The sequence below is a fragment of the Onychomys torridus genome, chromosome 14, assembly GCF_903995425.1.
Source record: "Onychomys torridus chromosome 14, mOncTor1.1, whole genome shotgun sequence".
Lineage (NCBI taxonomy): Eukaryota > Metazoa > Chordata > Mammalia > Rodentia > Cricetidae > Onychomys > Onychomys torridus.
The window spans coordinates 62,719,467-62,737,401 of NC_050456.1; positions in this window are offsets into that span (position 1 = coordinate 62,719,467).

Below are 17,935 nucleotides of genomic sequence, written 5' to 3' on the forward strand. Positions count from 1 at the left end.
GAGGAAGGACAGGGGAATCTGTGGCTGATATGTAAAATCAAATTAAATTATAAAATAAAATTTCAAAAAAAAAAGTAGATCCCACCTCTTTCTCACAGGTGTATTGCAAACATAGATGGTATTATTAAGACACTTACTTAAAGTTTAAATAATTATTTATTCTAAGCTAGGTAGGTTTGATCATGTTTGATTTATTTGAAGAAAAATCCATGTGCTCTAAATTCTACCTTGGAAATTGCAAAGTGCAAGGAAGGGAGAAAGAAAAGTATGGAGAAATATAAAGCCCTTAAAACCAGGTGTAGGTCAACCATTACTTTAGCTGTCTTTAGAGTTTTTTGTTTTAAAGATCTAAAATAATGCTGATACACAATGATCTGCAGAGAATGATCTTAGATCTGTGACCAAGTTGTGAGAATAACTCATCTGAAAGTAAAAATAGTAGGTTAGTTTAATATTTGGGGAGTGTGTCTTATCTACCAGGCATGGAAAATGTGATTGAAAACAAACCAAAATAATATCCACATTATTTCATAATCAAAGATCAATAGGGGCAAATTAAAAGACACACAAATCTCTTATAATTCAATTCAAAATTATTTAGTCTGGGGGTAGAGATGAAATTTACATGGTGTACACCAAGAGAGGGATGTGGCCAGAGTCTGCAGCCCATGCAGCCAATGCATCCTGTGCAGCAGTGCATGTTTCCTTTAAGAAGCCTAGAAGATGACACAGCCATTGCAATTATGAACCCAGAGCAACTGTGGTTGTCTGCACACGCACAGTCTGCCCAAGTCTGGAGCAATCTGTTGCAATCTTCATAGAGAAAGAGGCTTGTTGGTCTTGTTCTTGCTGATGAATGTTTGGCTAGGTGTAGGTTCTTTGAGAAGAACAGTCATTGTATTTGATTGGGTATACATTGGTTCCTTTTGCTCCAATGTCTAGTTCCACACAGATAGCCCTAGTTACACTAAGTGGGTCACAAAACAAAACAAAAATACCTAAAAGTAGGAAATAGCTTTATGGGATGGAGGTCAAGGGAGAAGAAAGAGGGTGGAAGGTAAGTGAAATTATCAAAGAATTATTTATTTTTTAATTTTTTCAACATTTTTCTCTGTATTTATTCTTCTCTTATACAGTACATTTGACCACAACCTCCCTTCCTGCCATTTCTCCCATTTTCCCAGAACAATTTTAATTAAAAAATTTTAAAATTTACAGAGCCAAGTTTCCAAAATTTTTGACATTATTAAACTATACATTACCATTTAAAGCAAACTAATCCTATTAAAAAAAATTTTAACCACCAAAAATCAAATCACAGAAACTTAATAATATAAACACATTCTTGAAAAGTATGGTAATTATATGCATGCTTTAACTCATTCATTTAGCAAATATTCATTAAGCAGTATGCTGGCTTATAATGTTACAAAAATTATCATAAACTTGGGGCATAAGTTTATGCATAGTCTAAAAATTGTAAATAAAATTCACATTCAATTTAGTAAATTTCACAAAATTCCACACAAAAAAATCTAGGTCATCCTGTTGTATTAGAGAAATAATGTGAATCAACAATGTAAAAGTTAGAAATGTCTCTCAGCCACATTAGAAATGTGAGAATAGTAGATAAAATAAACAATATTTTTTAGTTTATCTAAAGTATATATTATGCAGATGGAAGTTTGCCTGTGTCTCACATCTGTTTGTTCACAAATAAACACACAGAGGCTAATATCAATTACAAGCTGTTTGGTCTATGGCCCAGGCTTATTACTAACTAGCTCACTCATCTTAAATGAACCAATTTCTATTAATCTATATTTTGCCACATGGCCTTGGCATTAACAGTCTGCTAGCATCTTGCTCCTTGGGCAGCTGGATGGCATCTGCCACAACTCTGCCCTTCTTCTCCCTGTCTCTCTGCTTGGATCTCCTGCCTGGCTCTTATTTTGCCTTACCATAGGCCAAAGCAGTTTTACTTATTAGCCAATGATAGCAACACATTCACAGCATACAGAAAGATTTCCCTCAGCAATCCTAACCATGTGGCTCTACCCATATTGAAAGAACTCAACAAGCATAGATAGCCAGTGCCAACCAAGTGGGAAACGTTGCATTGATGGTATGGCTTCATTTTATAAACTAACTTTATGAGAAGATGCACACATTAAATTCCTCAAAGCTTTGGTGGCTTTCAGTGTGTTTTCATTTTGAGACTCCTCATAGATCCCAGGAGGAAAAATTCACCCTCTCAAGAAGTGCTTTTTTTGTACTGCAGGCTTGCATCCAGTAGAACAAGGGGTTTAAGTTTCCTAGTATTCAAATAGGTAAGGCTGTGAGTATCAGCTGGAAGGATGAGGGATCATGAGCTGAAAGGACTGGTGGTGGATTTTCTCTATTCGGTTGCTCATTTCCTCCCAGAACAGTGACGCATTGTAGAACATTGTTTTGAAGTCTCTTATACCCATCAAGGTTGTTATAGAAACATCCACATGTATGCTACATACTGTTGCATGAGCCTCACATCAATAGCCCTTTGTTTCTGTTCACATAACCAATCTTCAGCTCTTGGGAACCCTGCTAAACACATTGTTGCAGAAGCACCTAACAAAACAGGAACTGCAGGCACCAAAGCAATTTCAGAGGAAGACACTGGGACATCCTAGTGTCCTCTCTCCTCACACCCTGACCTCAGTATGTGGGATCAAGAGAGGAAGTAGGACATGTTGGACATCACTGGCTTGTCTTCACAAACTTTCTCAAAACAAACTCGGCAGGACGGCCCCACACTTGGCAGAACAAAGTGTATGTCTGCCACAATTCAGTCTGTCCCACATTATTGAGGAATAAATGCTCAGAAAGAACATTTTTTTACTATTGACCTCCAGAAGAGACAATGTAGGAGAGTCAGCATTCCTTTATTGGTTTTACAGAAGGAAAATTAATGCCAGAGATAAATGAACATGGAGTAGAGGAAAACAATGAGTAGCAAATGTATTTAGCCTTCTGTCTTTCCAAAACTGCTATATTACGTTGCATTAATTACATGTGTATTGATTTTAATGCAAATGAATTTTACCCCCAAATGTTTCAGGGACAGTCATGCTAAGTCAAAATAGACTATTGCCTTATTTCAGATTCATGTGAATTATTAATATACTCTATGCCTATGGGTGACACAAACTTACTGAATGTTAGCTTCTTCATGAGTAGAATAGAAATAAGTAAATTTTAGAGTTTCTGGTGAAGATTAGGTAAAATATACATATAAAATATTTTCTTTTGTACATACAACATATAGAATGCTGTGTACATGTGTGGGTCAGCATGTGTGTGTGTGTGTGTATGTGTGTGTGTGTGTGTGTGTGTGTGTATATCTGTCTGTGTTATTGCTCATTTACCTACCTCCCTCAGAGAAGCATTTTGCTTTTGTTCAACAAATGGTTGTAAGAATTTATCACATTTTCACACAGCATCCCCAGTGCCTCTCACTGAGAAAATTTTGTTTTGGAAACAACTCGTTTTCTGTTTTCAAGAGGATGTATCTGATCTTTTACACATAGCTGCATTCTTTATAATATCCATCAAATGACAGTTTGATAAGTCTTTCTCAATCAATGTAAGACAAATGATAAAGTAAATGGTAACTAAAGTGTGGAAAGAGTTGGAATGTCTGACATTTACACCACTTCTTCTGCAATGACCTCCTCCTAATATTGGAATTCGTATTAGGAATAGGGAGGCAACAAGCTGCTCATCATTTGAAGTGGTTCCTTTCAGGGGGTGACTTCAGTGTTGGCTTGGTGATTTCCACAGAAATGTAGTCAAGGTAAACTCAGGCACTCCCTTAAAGTATGACACAAAGAGTGACTAGGAAAGTTCAAGACATTTGACTCCCACATGAGTAATTGTTTTCCATGAACAGTAACCCCGAGCAGTAATACCATGAAGAAGCAATTCCCACATGGCTTCCCAATGCTTTGTTGACTCAGTGGATAAAATGACATCAGGTTCCAATATTAAAGATGAGTAAAATGAAGGATTAAGACTATATTTAAGACAGTAAACAAATTGTTGTCTAAATATGAAGGCCTAAGCGTGAGCCCTGGAAAAAAAGACAACCATTTCATTTTTTTATTAAGTAATTTTTTTATTCATTTCACATACCAATCATAGATCCCCTCTCATCCCTTCTCCCACTGACCCCCTCACAGCCTCCCCCCCACCCAACTCACCCATTCCCTCCTCTGAAAAGGTAAGGCCTCCCATGGGGAGTCAGCAAAGCCTGGTCCATTCAGTTGAGACAGGTACAAACCCCTCCCCACTGCCATGAGAGGCCCTGGCAGTGGGGTCAGAATCTATCCCTGGAGCATGAGCTGGCTTCTTGGAGCCCAATACCTATAATAAGACAGCCATTTTTAATCCAAGTTCTAGGAAGATAGAGACAAGCTGAGTCCTGGGTGCACAAATTATGACTTCTGAGCCAAGAAGACACTGTCTCAAAAAACAAGATGGGCGGCTTAACCTGACCCCGAGGTTGACTTCTGACTATACAAACATGCACTCATGCAATATACCTGCACAAACTCACACCCACATGCACACATACAACATACACATATTAGTGAAATTAAAGGAAATAATTTAGAAAACTAACTGAAAAAAATTTTTAAGTGTAACAACCTTTGATGTTTACAACTAAAACACAGAAAGGCAATATCACATCACCTTTTTTTTTTTTTTTTTTTTCCTGAAGGATTTCTCAGAGGTCTATAGGTGAGTCATACCCTTAGGTCAAACACAAATATCTACTTTATCTATTGGGACTTTGAATAAGTTGTCCCTTGCCCCCCTCCCCCCCAAAAAAACCCAGATGTCTAATCCTTGCGTATATGGAAATCTACAATCATAGATGATCTCAAACTTTTCATTCCTGTTGAAGTGTACAATTTAAATAGGAAATCTCCAAACAGAAGCTACCAAAATCTTTGACCAGTCTTTTGTTCGATTTGTAATTACTCTTAATTTAGAACTGATGAGAGGAAAATATAAGCCCCTCATTAATCTAATTTAAATGATTGTATGAACTATTTCAAATGAATCAAAATACCCACCAGCACACAGACTTAATGGATGAAAGCAGTGAGCTCTCTGAAGAGAGGTATTCATTAAGCAAACATCAGCCTGTCTATTCTGGAGTGCCTCCAGGATGGGGTGTGACTTGCTCCTTAAGTCAAACTTAATTATTTAATGGGGCAATTAAAACTAGTGCATGTTTTAGATTATGATTTATGAGGTATGAAGTTACATTACTCTCTAGCTATGTATCTTGCAAGGTTTCTTTGTGTCCATGAAGGGTGATTAAATTTGCATAAAATTTCTGGAGGCCAAGCTGTTGAGGCAAATGCATTCTGTCTTCAGAAAACAGAAGTTATTTCTTTTGAATACTGTTAAACGTTCATCTGGTTTAGTCTGTCATTTTTATCTGGAGGCGGCAATAATCTCTCATACACAAAATACTCTTAATTAAGCTATGGGAAATAAATGAGGTACAGAAGTCTGAGATGACAAGTTAAATAACAAATTTGCTTTGGAATTGAACTGCACACTACACAGCAACAATAATCAGACATTCTTCTACAGAGATATTTTCTGGTAAAAAGCACATGATAAAATATTGATTAACTTTTCATTTTAAATATTGAAAATAATTCTTCACTTAAAGTGGAAACAAACAAATATTCTCTTAAACAGAACAGGAAGAATAAAACTGATGCCTCTCTCTAGTGTTTACTCATCCCTCACCAATCCTAGATTGTATTATTAAGAAGTCAAAACTATGCTTTTGGTTTTGTAGTCTTAAGGGAGTTGCCCGGTGTGGTCAGAGGCTAGGAAAATTTGTTTTCAAAGTGTACAATTGATATCTTTTCATCGATATCTTGAGGAACATCAAAAAAGACACCTCTTATAATAATCAAATGACTAATACTCATTTGAATACAATCATTTCCTTTCAACCAAGCATAAAATGTAGCAAGCCCACATAGTGCTTTCCTGCTCTCTTGGTATTTTGTTTGTAGAAACTAATTCTCACATAGCTTCAAAGTGTATCCTAGTATCATAGATTTGGAAGACAGTAAGAATTGGGCCTGAGGAAGTTAAGGAAATTTCTCTAGAGGAATTTTCAGTGACTGTATATTACTGTTCCCAGAACCCTCCAGGAACAGGATAAGTTCCTGGATAATGCTGGAGAAGTTGCATTGCAAGCACTGGCACAGGTGAAGCTGTGATTTGTTGCAGTCTTAGTGGCAGAACAAGTGAGTAGTAAGAGTATGTGGAGCTACCAGGACGGAAGCGAGGATGGGTTTCTCCTCTTTCCTTGATGCCATCTATTGACAGCATTAAGTTTTGTGCTGCATTGCAAAGCAAATCTATTTAAATCTCCAGACTCTGCTTTCAAATACACAATGACATGAGGATTTTTCTAAAGTGATAACTGACCTCCCTGTCAGTCAGGTTTTCTTAGGTTTGTCTCCTAAGTCTCCAGTGTCAGCCACTGGAATGATGATATAGAATTTGGAGAGTCATGGACAGCAATAATGTACACATATTGGGAAAAGAAATTGCTTTTTGGAAAAGAATATGAATCCACGGCTGAGCTGACACATGTTGTATGTTATGGGAAATGTGTATGCCTTGAAAAATACAGGCTCAGTCACAAATGCAACACAAATTCTGTGAAAATACATACCAGCAAGGATTTGATGATTCTATGAGAGGTCCTGGATTTAGCCTATCCTGAAGCCAGTTCACTGCTCAAATCCTAGATTACACTATTTCCCATCATTCGAGCTGAATTTTTGCCACCTCGCCTGCTTTTTATCACTATGTCAGACAGTTGTTTTATTGTAGTGAAGTTTCATTTCCTTGGCCCACTCTCCAGCATTATCCTTGGCAGGTAAACTCTTTGGTGCCAAGTGAAAAGATTTTAATTCTATGTATAGTTTCCCTAAGTGATTATCAATTTCATCTTCTTTAAAATGGTTTAAACTCTCATGAACTTGGGGCAAACATATCCAAATTATATCATAATAAAATAAAAGCATATAATTCCCATACATTTTCATTGAGGAAAAACATCAATTACCACATTAATTGGTATTAAATCACACTTCTTTAGGTTTAGAGTGTCTAACAATGTATGTGTAGAATTACATAGTACAGAATAGCATGAAGGGTTCTCATTCCTGCTGACCTTACAGCTTTATCATATGCTTCTTTTACATACAATTTTTAACTAGGTTTTAAATGCTGGCTACAAATTCATAACCTTCTTCATAGTCTTGAAACTTTGGCAGGTTGCAGGTTAGATGAATAGTTTTTCTCACTTTTGACAATCTTTTGAGATATACAAAGTTAAGTATAAGAAGCCACTCTGGTGAGGTGTATGTTTGTGTGCGTTCTTTATTCTGAGGAGATTATTGACTCTTCAAAGGTTACACAATCCTTTTGACCTTTTGCCCCATTCCTGTCCACAGCAGCCTGCATGATTTCCTCTCATGATGTAGCCAATGTTTTTCTTGTCTCAATCTCCCCCAAGGTCTGATGTTGCACATTTTAATGTCATTACCACATGGCTTAAAAAAAATAGTGGCCAAGTCTCCTTTTTTCACAGACCCCGACAGTTCTTGGTATTTAGTCCAACTCATTATGGTTTGTATTTTATTTTCCTGATTTCCTTTAGTGCAGGGGTTGGGGGGATTTACAGTCTACAACATCTATTTCCAATATAACACGTCTGTTGCCTTTTTATGTAATCAGCCAATCTAATTTTAAACCTTATAAAGTTGGTTCCCGCCTCTTAAAAAATACTTTAAAGGCAAAGATTGATTTTTAAGTGTTTAGAATGATTTCCTTTTACAATTTCCTTGCTGTGTTTAAGATTGAAATGTTTTGACAAGTATCTGATAGTGTTTGCCCTTGCAGCTATGTGGTAGCAATACCAACAAGTCTCTGGCTACAAAGATAAGCAGAAGTACTTATTGCATTCTTGAGTAGTGATAAGAAAAGAAAAACAATAAAGACCCAAGAAGCTCTCATGATTTGTTTCGATTTTGCTCCGAGTCATTCACATGGTTCATAGAAACCTTATAAAGTAGACCAACTATACCATCAGATAGTTGTCAAAGAATGAGAACTAAATGACAGTACAATATATTTTTCAAATTCTTAATATGCACATAAAAATACAAGCTAGTCTTATTTAGGCATGCAGAGCCAGAAGTGGAGATATACCATTTGTTCATACATTTTTCCTCAAATTTCATGTAACACTACCAAGTTTACAATTATGTCAGAAAATGAAGGTTTTTATATTTGTTCTTATATTTTTGCTTTGTGCTTTATTGAATAAAACTTTTTCTTATTAACTATTAGGCAAGGAAAGGTATATATCTTCTACAGGTGATACATAATGGTCTCTCAAGGTAGGGTTGAGTTTTTGCCACAATCTAAGTGTCTTCTCATCTGTGCTTTTGGAGTTCTGTTCTACTTTTCATTTCTAAGATATGGTGACAAATCTGGATCTATGTAATGTATCTTCTTTAGACCTAGTCATCAGATCATACTTCCTATACATCTTCTTTTAGCAAAAACAATAGGAACCATGTTTGAGATGTCAATGAATGAAGAAATTAATAACATTAATATTTTCAAATTTTTAAAAGGGATATTCAATATGTCACTAGCAGTATAAATTTACTGAGATTCCTGACATAAACTCAAATCAAATGTATCATCAAATACAAATTTATATTTACTATTAAAGTTATTCTTGGAAATTTTTAGAAAGATTAAAAAGAACTTCTTCAAGGAAGGGTGTGGTTCTAGGATTTCATAGTAAGTCCAAATTCAAAATACAGTTGGAAGTTTGGGAACATATAGCCAATTAGCAAGGTGAGAAGGTTGATGGACACTTACTAAGAAATTGGGGAAATTCGTGCTCAACAGACATATAAGTATTTGCTGAATACAGGCCAGAAGGGTGCAGAGCAATTGCCTGGTGGTTCTAAGGTAGGGGTTTTGCAAGGCTGACTCAGCAGGAATTTTCCAAATACTGAAAATTAAGAGATAAATACAAACACACACACCAAAAAAAAAAAAAAAAACAAAACAAAAAAAAAAAAAACCCTAAAATAATGTCCAGTAGAACATTGAGAAGAATGCTGCTGTTAGAGTCATACCAAACACCCAAAGTCTCTGTACACACTCTACCCACCAAGATCTGGCTGATACATCAATCTTCATGCTTTAATTTTTGTTATTGTTGTTGTTGTTTGGTGAGATAGCTTGGAAAACTAGTGCTGCTCTTAGAGGTAATTTGTATAGAGAACCATTAAACAATTTTTGCATCTTCTTTTACATCAATTTCTGTTCCTTTGTTCTATTTACAGAAGAATATGTCAAGTGTTATAGAATATATAAATATTACTCAAACACAGTACTGGTCTTCAAGGACCTTCTAATCTAACAATGACAATAAATGTACATAATTAGTCATCATACAATGAACTAATTTGAAAGTTTCATACACAGTGAAAATCAGATTACTAGCATGGAGACAATTAGGTACTTCTAACAGAAAGAGGTAAGGCTCTGCTCACAAGCTCACTAGATGCAATCATGTGTCTGTGGAAAGGTAAGTCACTTCAGCCAGAAGGAGTCACAGACTTTAAATCAGGTAGGGAAATCATTGTAATGTGTTCCTGAAAGATTAGATCATCTTCAAGATTGAAAACTCTAAAATAGCAGAATATTTAATCAGTGTAACTTTGGTGTCTGACCATATGGTATGCTATCAATAATTTACTTAATGAAAGGAGGCAGAGAGAGTGAGGTATAAGATTGGAAAGAGAAATTGGGTCAGATTGTGTGAAGCAGTAAATGCTTGTGTGAGAGTGTGATAGGCATAGGGGGCTTATTTTTTAAATTTCTCTTAGCAGAGCCATGGGGCAATGAGGACACTAATTAAAAAGATTCACTTGATAAGATGGGAAGTGAATAGAAATGTAGTAACTACAAACATTAATCCTTTCTGTTATACAGAAGAAATATGTTCATGTTAAAAGCTCTGGGAGAAGAAAATATTCAATAGGTAACTCTGAACTTATGAATGGCATCATTAAGGGCAGGTCTTTATTGTTCTTTGAGAAAAAAAATTTTGCTTAAGAATTGAATGAGAGTAAAGGACATTTATTGTGTGCTTAGTATATGTTTTCCACTGTGTATCCATGGGGGTACTCAGCTAACCTCCACAGTTACTGTATGAATTTGGATTTATTACAATCCTCACTTCTTAGAGAATCATGAGCACTTGGGAAAGCTGTCCAGAATCACACAGAATGCTACATGAGCCCTTCTATAAAGAATTTGACTAATAGAAAGTGCACAATATTTATACCGGCTCATTCTATACCACATCACTATCCACCTCCTCCATCTTGATGGATTTGTACTGATCTACTGAGTTTTGCATCTTCATCTGCAAATGGCAGAATTCAATTATCCCATCTCTTATTTCCTACTCAAATTTCCTGTCACCCCTAACTGCCTCTAACGTATTTTACTTAGCTTTAACTTCTATAAGAAGTGCCTGAGTTAATCAAATTTTCTTTCGGCATTATGCTTATGGAAGTACCCTCATTCCCAGGGACTGATTGGCTGTCTCCGTGGTGTTGGGCCTGCCATGAAGCTTCTCGTCAGGACAGGAGCCTACGACAAGAGCAATGCTACTCAACTTACCATGAGTCCAGGAAGGACACAGAGCAAGGGGAAGCCATTCAGGGACAAAGCACCTCACCAATGCTCTCAAACTTTCAGTTAGGCCCTACCTACGTTCCATGATCTTCCTTCAGAGTCCCAATAGGATTAAACCCCTTAATATTTGGCCTTCGAAGATATTTGAAATACAAACTTTAGGGGTCACAGGAGGTCTCAGTGGATGATGAAGCCCGCTTCCAAAGCTGATGATCTGTGTTTGATTCTAGGACCCACATAATGCATGTAAATAATTGCAAATTGTCCTCTCACCCTGACATGTTTATGAGTGCAACCACACATGGACACATTTACACACAACACACAAAAAAAGTAAGGAAAATTATCAATGCATACTTAAATCTTTAGAAAGATTTTATAATGTAATACAGATGTTTCATAAAATTTTAAAAAGTAAAAAAGTTCCCCATGATGCTGAGTCCTAGCACATACTAAGTCAGCAAGCTCATCAAGCACTCCCAAGTCCCAAAACTATCTGTCTAGGTTCTTTATCGTATTTATGTCTTTAAGTGGAGAAAACCAGGACTTTAGAAACAAAATTATTTAGGGAAAAGAAGAGATGTCTCAGAAGAAAAATAAAATGGAATAGAGGTAAATTAGATTATAAAAAAAAGATGGGTGATACAGATAGATTTAATATGTAGCACCTGAACACATCTTATTGGCATATCCCTACTCTACCAAAGGAAAGATCCCCAGATGCCAGACAAAAGTGAAATCTGTCACATTATATGACTCATACATAGCTCCCTGGTAAGTCCTTATCACAGCTATTTCTATTTTATCATTATCATCATGAGAATTATTATTGTCTTCTCACCTCTGCTTTGAAAATCCCTCCGGGAAGATTCCCACTTCATTTTTCCTCTTACACAGTGCTGGTATTTCTGTATTTTTTTCTTTGGTTTAATAAAGTTTTCTTTTCTCTTTTTCATGAAAAGTGAATGGAAGTAGCATTCTAAGGACATTATCGCTCATTTAAATCCTGTTTGTTTCGTTTTTGGATTTCTTGCTTCACAGTTTCTGCCCTTAGCTTTATTTTGCTGATAAATTCTTAAGTCCTGGTTCTATGACATCAGGATTCCTGCTTTTGCATCATGACACAATTTCTACAATGGGACAATCATATTTAATAATTGGACTGATTTCTTCCTAATGTCCCCTGGTTTGGATACCCAAAGTCAGGGTTTCTCCAAACTAAACACCTGTTTTCTGAGGAACCTGAAATCATTTTGGGAAAAGGGGGAAATTGAGAAAAATGACAATGAGGTACCTCAAAACACACGTTTAGGATGGTCTCACGCATATGCCAGGTTGTAAACCACTCAGCAATTCAGTCCTTTTTCTTGACCTAGGAATTATTTCAGCCCAAGGATGTTATTTCACTCCCCACCTCTACCCAGCTTCCTACAGCAGGCCTTACCCATATGTTTGAGATAGAGACAGCCCAGCCTGACCCCTTGTTTTAATTGTAGGCAACATGACAGGGTTCCCTAACATGCCCTTCTGCCGGGTCCTCTTCTCCCTCTCCTTTTTGCAGATGTTCTTCCCCAAAACACTTCCTAATAAAAGTTTGCATAAATGTCTGCCTTGAAATCTTTCCTAGCCAACCTGATTAACAGAAATTGAGGATCTGAAACTATCTTTATTGTTTTGGATTTAAATTAGGTTCTGTGGGTAAAACCACAAAGATCAAATGCAACAGGGAAAAAATGGTGCTCTGGTGGAAACTAACAATGGGCTGGGAAAAGCTTAAAGTGTTATGTGATTTTGTGGGATAAGGATGGATACTTGCTTATTTCAAATAAAATCTTGTGCAGCCCAGGTCATCTGAAAAGGAGTCTGAAATATAAGCAAGTTTAATGCTCACTCATCATTAATGAAATATTCCATGAAATCCAGTATCCATGTGTTAGCTCTATGAAAGCAAATTATGGAAGAGCCAGAAGGAGGCAAACACTCCCAATATGGCTTGATTTATCGTCTTTGCTAAACTCAAATAACATAGCCTCAAACTGAACCCAAAGATACCTTTATGTTTGATGAGTTTCATTGTGAGGTTTTGATTAATATTATAAAACCCCTACCCTCTTCCTTACCAGCTCTGTCTGAGGAACAAAATGAAAATGTATCTACCATAGAGAACATTGTAGCCATTGGCCCACTGAAGACAAACACAGTCTGTCTTTTGCAAGTTGGATTTTAAAGCATGGATCCCAAGATTCTAAAGAAGAACCCTAGAAATATGACTCCTTTAGCTTTGTGTGGATGATATAATTAATAGCCTTTGTAACAATGGAAGACTTGAATTCAAAAGTAAGGGAGTAAAGTATCTGTGTTTCCTGACCCTCAGCTTTGGCTGCATATCCATCCCTATTTTGAATGCTCTTGCTATTGTAAGGCTGCCTCAATACCCACAATAAAAATATATTTTTTTAAGGTTGAATCCTATGTAGGAAAGATTGATAGGAATTCAGAAAGAAGGATAGGAATCAAATTATAAAGTATTATAGCCAACAAAGGCATATATGTTACTTGAAAAATATGCAATCTATAGGCTATATAAGAAAATAAATGTAGCAGACTTAAGACTCACTTTAACTACTCTCTCAACAAATAGGAATACAGAAAATGTAATCAAAGCTGATGCTATACCTCAGACATTTAAAACACGCAGATAAGTATTTAAATCTGTGCACACATATGGGGCTAACCTAACAACAATTTTGAGAATGTATTTGAATGCCCAGATAACAAACAGATAAGATGAAAGTGAATCATGAGTGTGAGGTTCTTGTCTCTTACCTCATACTTTTAATATATGAAGTCTTAAAACCGAAAAGTTATTTTTGTCATGCAAAATATTCCAAACGTTCCTGTATCTTTCTTTTCCCTCACCCTAGATGAATTATTTTAAGAACTTTCCTCTTCTAAAGAAAACAAATAAATATGGGTAAAGTTGTATGGAAAAAGATGTATGTATATAGCATAGATATCCTATTTTAGGGAAAGGAATGAATGTAGTGACATCCTCAAAGCTGCTTCAAGAGACGTTTCCTAACATGTGTTTTATCAATGAAAACAAAGAAGAGCAGAGGAAAACCCTGTTGAGGTGAGTAGATAAAGACCAATGTTGTGGGCCAAACTTGATAATTTTGCCAGATCTTAGTAGTAGCTAACAGAAAGAACCACTTCCATCCACACATATCTCTACATGGAGGGAAGCTCAGCACCCAGAGTCAGCTGAAAGAAGGCTTCTGAAGTCCTTGTACCCTTGTGGGCATCCCTCTGCTCTCTGCACAAAAGGACTCCAACTGATGAGTTATGACAAGCTCCCAATGGGAACCCAGTCAGCCAGGAAGGGCATCACCTTATGTGGTTTGTGCATTCACATCACTTTGGCACTTTTTATTATCATTTAAATGTAATCTCACCTTAGAAGGAAAGAGAAAACCCAATATTTGCTGCTGACTTAATCCTGACAAGGTAATTGAAATAACTTATTAAGGCTTCTAAATGAACGGCTCGAAATATTAAAGTTGGCAGTGTTGCAGAACGGAAACATCCTGTGACACCTTTTGTGGCATAACCTCATTAACACACACACACACACACACACACACACACACACACACACACACAAAGACATACAAACACACAGAGGTAAGGAGGCAAAGAGAACAAGGTTCAGTTCAAAAAGGAAAGAACCAGTTCAGATTCATATTGCTGATCATCTAGAAGACAGCCATGCTACCACATCCCAAGACATGCTAAATTCCCTTTCTTACCAAGAGAAATCTGGCAATCAAACTCCAAGAGATTAAATTTTAAAAGTACTTATCAGAGAAAAAATTATTAATACTGCCCTCCACCATACATGGGGCATGAACACTCTAGTACATTTCTTTTTCTCTGGTAAAATAGTAATAATGGCCCCCTTGCTTGAAATGGGAAGTATCAGCAGCCATTAGACACATGTGAACATCCAAAGGCCAGGTGTTTGCCTGTCAGGGAGTTGAACTTACCAAGTCTGTGAGAGTGTACTACAGGCTAGTTGACTTACAGACTTGATTTTCACATTTCAGCCATCTGATGGCTCATCACTAGCTTTCTATATTAAATCAAAAGACATTTGAATAGTAATTGCATGCAAAATAAGGGTAGGAACCTGAACAACCTGGAGCAATTGTTTCTTTTACTAGCTGAGAAATCTGCTTTATGTTTTCTATAGTTAAGTTACTTATCCATTGCTGGCATGGGCATTTCATCTTTTTAGAGGAATGGTTCCTCGAGACAGGCCATGATTTAAGTACTCAATCATAGTTCTTCAAAGGAAGCTTTGTGCAGGTTAGGGCTGTAGCTCAGTAGTAGAATGCTTTCTTAACATGTAAGACCCTGGGTTCAAATCCAAAAACTATAAGAAACTATAGTCTTATAGCCAGAAAGTAGAAAGAAAGAAAGAAAGAAAGAAAGAAAGAAAGAAAGAAAGAAAGAAAGAAAGAAAAAGAGAGGAAAGAGAGAGGAAAGAAAGAAAGAAAGTCTTTCCTCACTTAGTAAAAGTTGGACTTTCTTTTATTCCAATTCCTATCCATAGGCCTATTTCATGGTCTTCTTACTTTGAAATTTTCTTATTTTGAAAAGAAACTAACAAATTTAGAGTTGGTTCTACTCTGAAAAAGGTGTCATTTATTCTACAAGGAATATTATAGTAATCATCAAATGAACAAAACAAGTACAAGTTGATAAAGAATTTTATGACAATGCACAGGTGTGGTGATATATTGTGAAGCCAAATAGAACTTTTTGGAAATCAGAGGACAGAGCCAGCCACTAGATTAGACATAGAGGCTAGACAGTGGATGGCACACACCTTTAATCCTATCACGCAGGAGACAGAGATCTGGATCTCTGTGAGTTCAAGGCCACACTGGGAACAGAGCCAGACTTGATGGTACACACCTTTAATCCCAACACTTGTGATCTCATGACTTTGCTTGGGAAGCATATATGCCTTTAATCCTGGGAAGTGATGTCTGGGCAGAAAAAGGTATGTAAGGTGTGAGGAAACAGGAACTCACACTCTTGTGATTGAGGATTTCCAGAGGTAAGATCAGAGCTAGTTTGTTCTGTTTCTCCTATCTTTCAACTTTCACCCCAATATCTGATCCTGTTTTTTTAATCATTATTAATAAGACATTTTAAGATTTGTGTTACACCCAGACATTTTTAAAAATTTTAACATTGCCCTCTTAGAATGTAAATTTCTTTCATGGGCTGATATGTGTCCTCTTTCAAACAATATTGAAGCTCTACTTACTGATAGACTGGACGAGTCTATTAGGCCAATCCAGCTAGTGTCATAGAGAAAAGGGCACAGATAAAACATGAGAATGCCTCCGGAAACTCTGCAGGACTCAGAGGTCAGCCCTTTTATTCATTTTCATTCCATGTTTCTAACTTCCACCACTATGTAGCATTCTCTCTTTCTCTCTCTGTCTCTCTCTTCAGCCACCTCATTTGTGGTGATACATTATCTCCTATCAAGCACAGACCATGGGTTTCACATTCTGGTTGTCACTTCTCTCCGTCTCCAGATCTATGAATGATGAATATTTTCGACATTAGATGTTTACAGTTTATTTACTCAGTTTCCCCCCATACTCACTTTTCTAGCATCTTTGTTCAAGTTCCCTAAACTGTTCTCATCTAATTTTGGCTCCAGATTCTATTCACAGGTCCTCACTCTGCTGCTTCACTGCAAGTCTAAAGCCTCCACTCTCCTTGCACATCACACTCAACTGAATCATCTATGATACTCCTACTGCCATCCATCATTTACACAATGCATCCCCATCTCAACACTCAGATCACGAACCAACAGGCACCAAGTACGTACTTCAGTTGTCTTGTACATTAAAACAAGTAAAATAAAATCACTTGTTTTCTTAAAAATTCCCACCATCTTCCTTTTCCTCTTAGAGGAGAAGATTATCTCCTAACAGTGTGCTCAGGATATTGTGCGTGAGCCCCCTTCTCACCTTACCCAGTCTGGTTCATGTCAAACTCCTTGCCTTGTTGTTTTCTTTATCTAGTTCATGTTGACTCCTTTGGCAAACACAACAGGCTCAGTCATTTCTGGTCATTCACTTTTGTAAAATATATTCCATTCTCACCCCCTTAAAGAGATATTTGCCCTGGCTAAACGTTCTATTTATAAAGAAGGTCCTTGGTCATAACTTCTATATTGTACTGCAATGTGTCCTCTCCTTTGCCATACTCACTGTCTTCAGATAACTAACTCATAATAGTCCATCATCTGTATTTTTACCGGAAAGTAAACTCCATATGCTGGTTAATGATGTTGGTGTGTTTTTTATATCAAATATGCTTTCAGCATCTCTCATTTTTCTTCTGCCACAGTAATGCCAATGTGTACTATAACCTAAGCTTCTTTTTTTCTTTCTAAACATAAGCATATTAAAAAGTTATGGACCAAAGCCCAAGTTGGCCCAAATGCAACATCAAATATGGATGAGAAATAAGCCTGTATGGCATTCAAAAGAAGTTAACCAATAGACTACATGAACCTTATAAATAATAATTCCATTTTAAGTGCTGTAGCTGGAGAGCTTTTCTCCAGGTCCCACTAAGCCCCAGCAGTCTGGTAGCCCACTTATAAAATGAACATACAGATGCTTATTTAAACCGCTTGGCCATTAGCTTAGGCCTGCCATTGTCTAGCTCTTTCTCTTATATTTAGCCCATTTCTATTAATCTATACTTTGCCACATGGCTCATGGCTTACCTGTACCTTACATCTTGATTGTCATGGCAGCGACTGGCTGGTCTCTCCTCCTCCACCTCCCATTTCCCACAATTCTCTACTTGTCCCACCTATACTTCCTGCCTCGCTACTGGCCAATTAGTGTTTTATTTTAACCAGTCAGAGCAACACATTTGACATACTTGAACATCCCACAGCACTTCCCCCTTTCTTTTTTCAAAAAGCAAGGTTTTAACTGTTATATAGTAAAATTACAGATAACAATACATACAGTTTGTAAGCAATATAAGTTTCTGTGTGTTTATTTGGTTG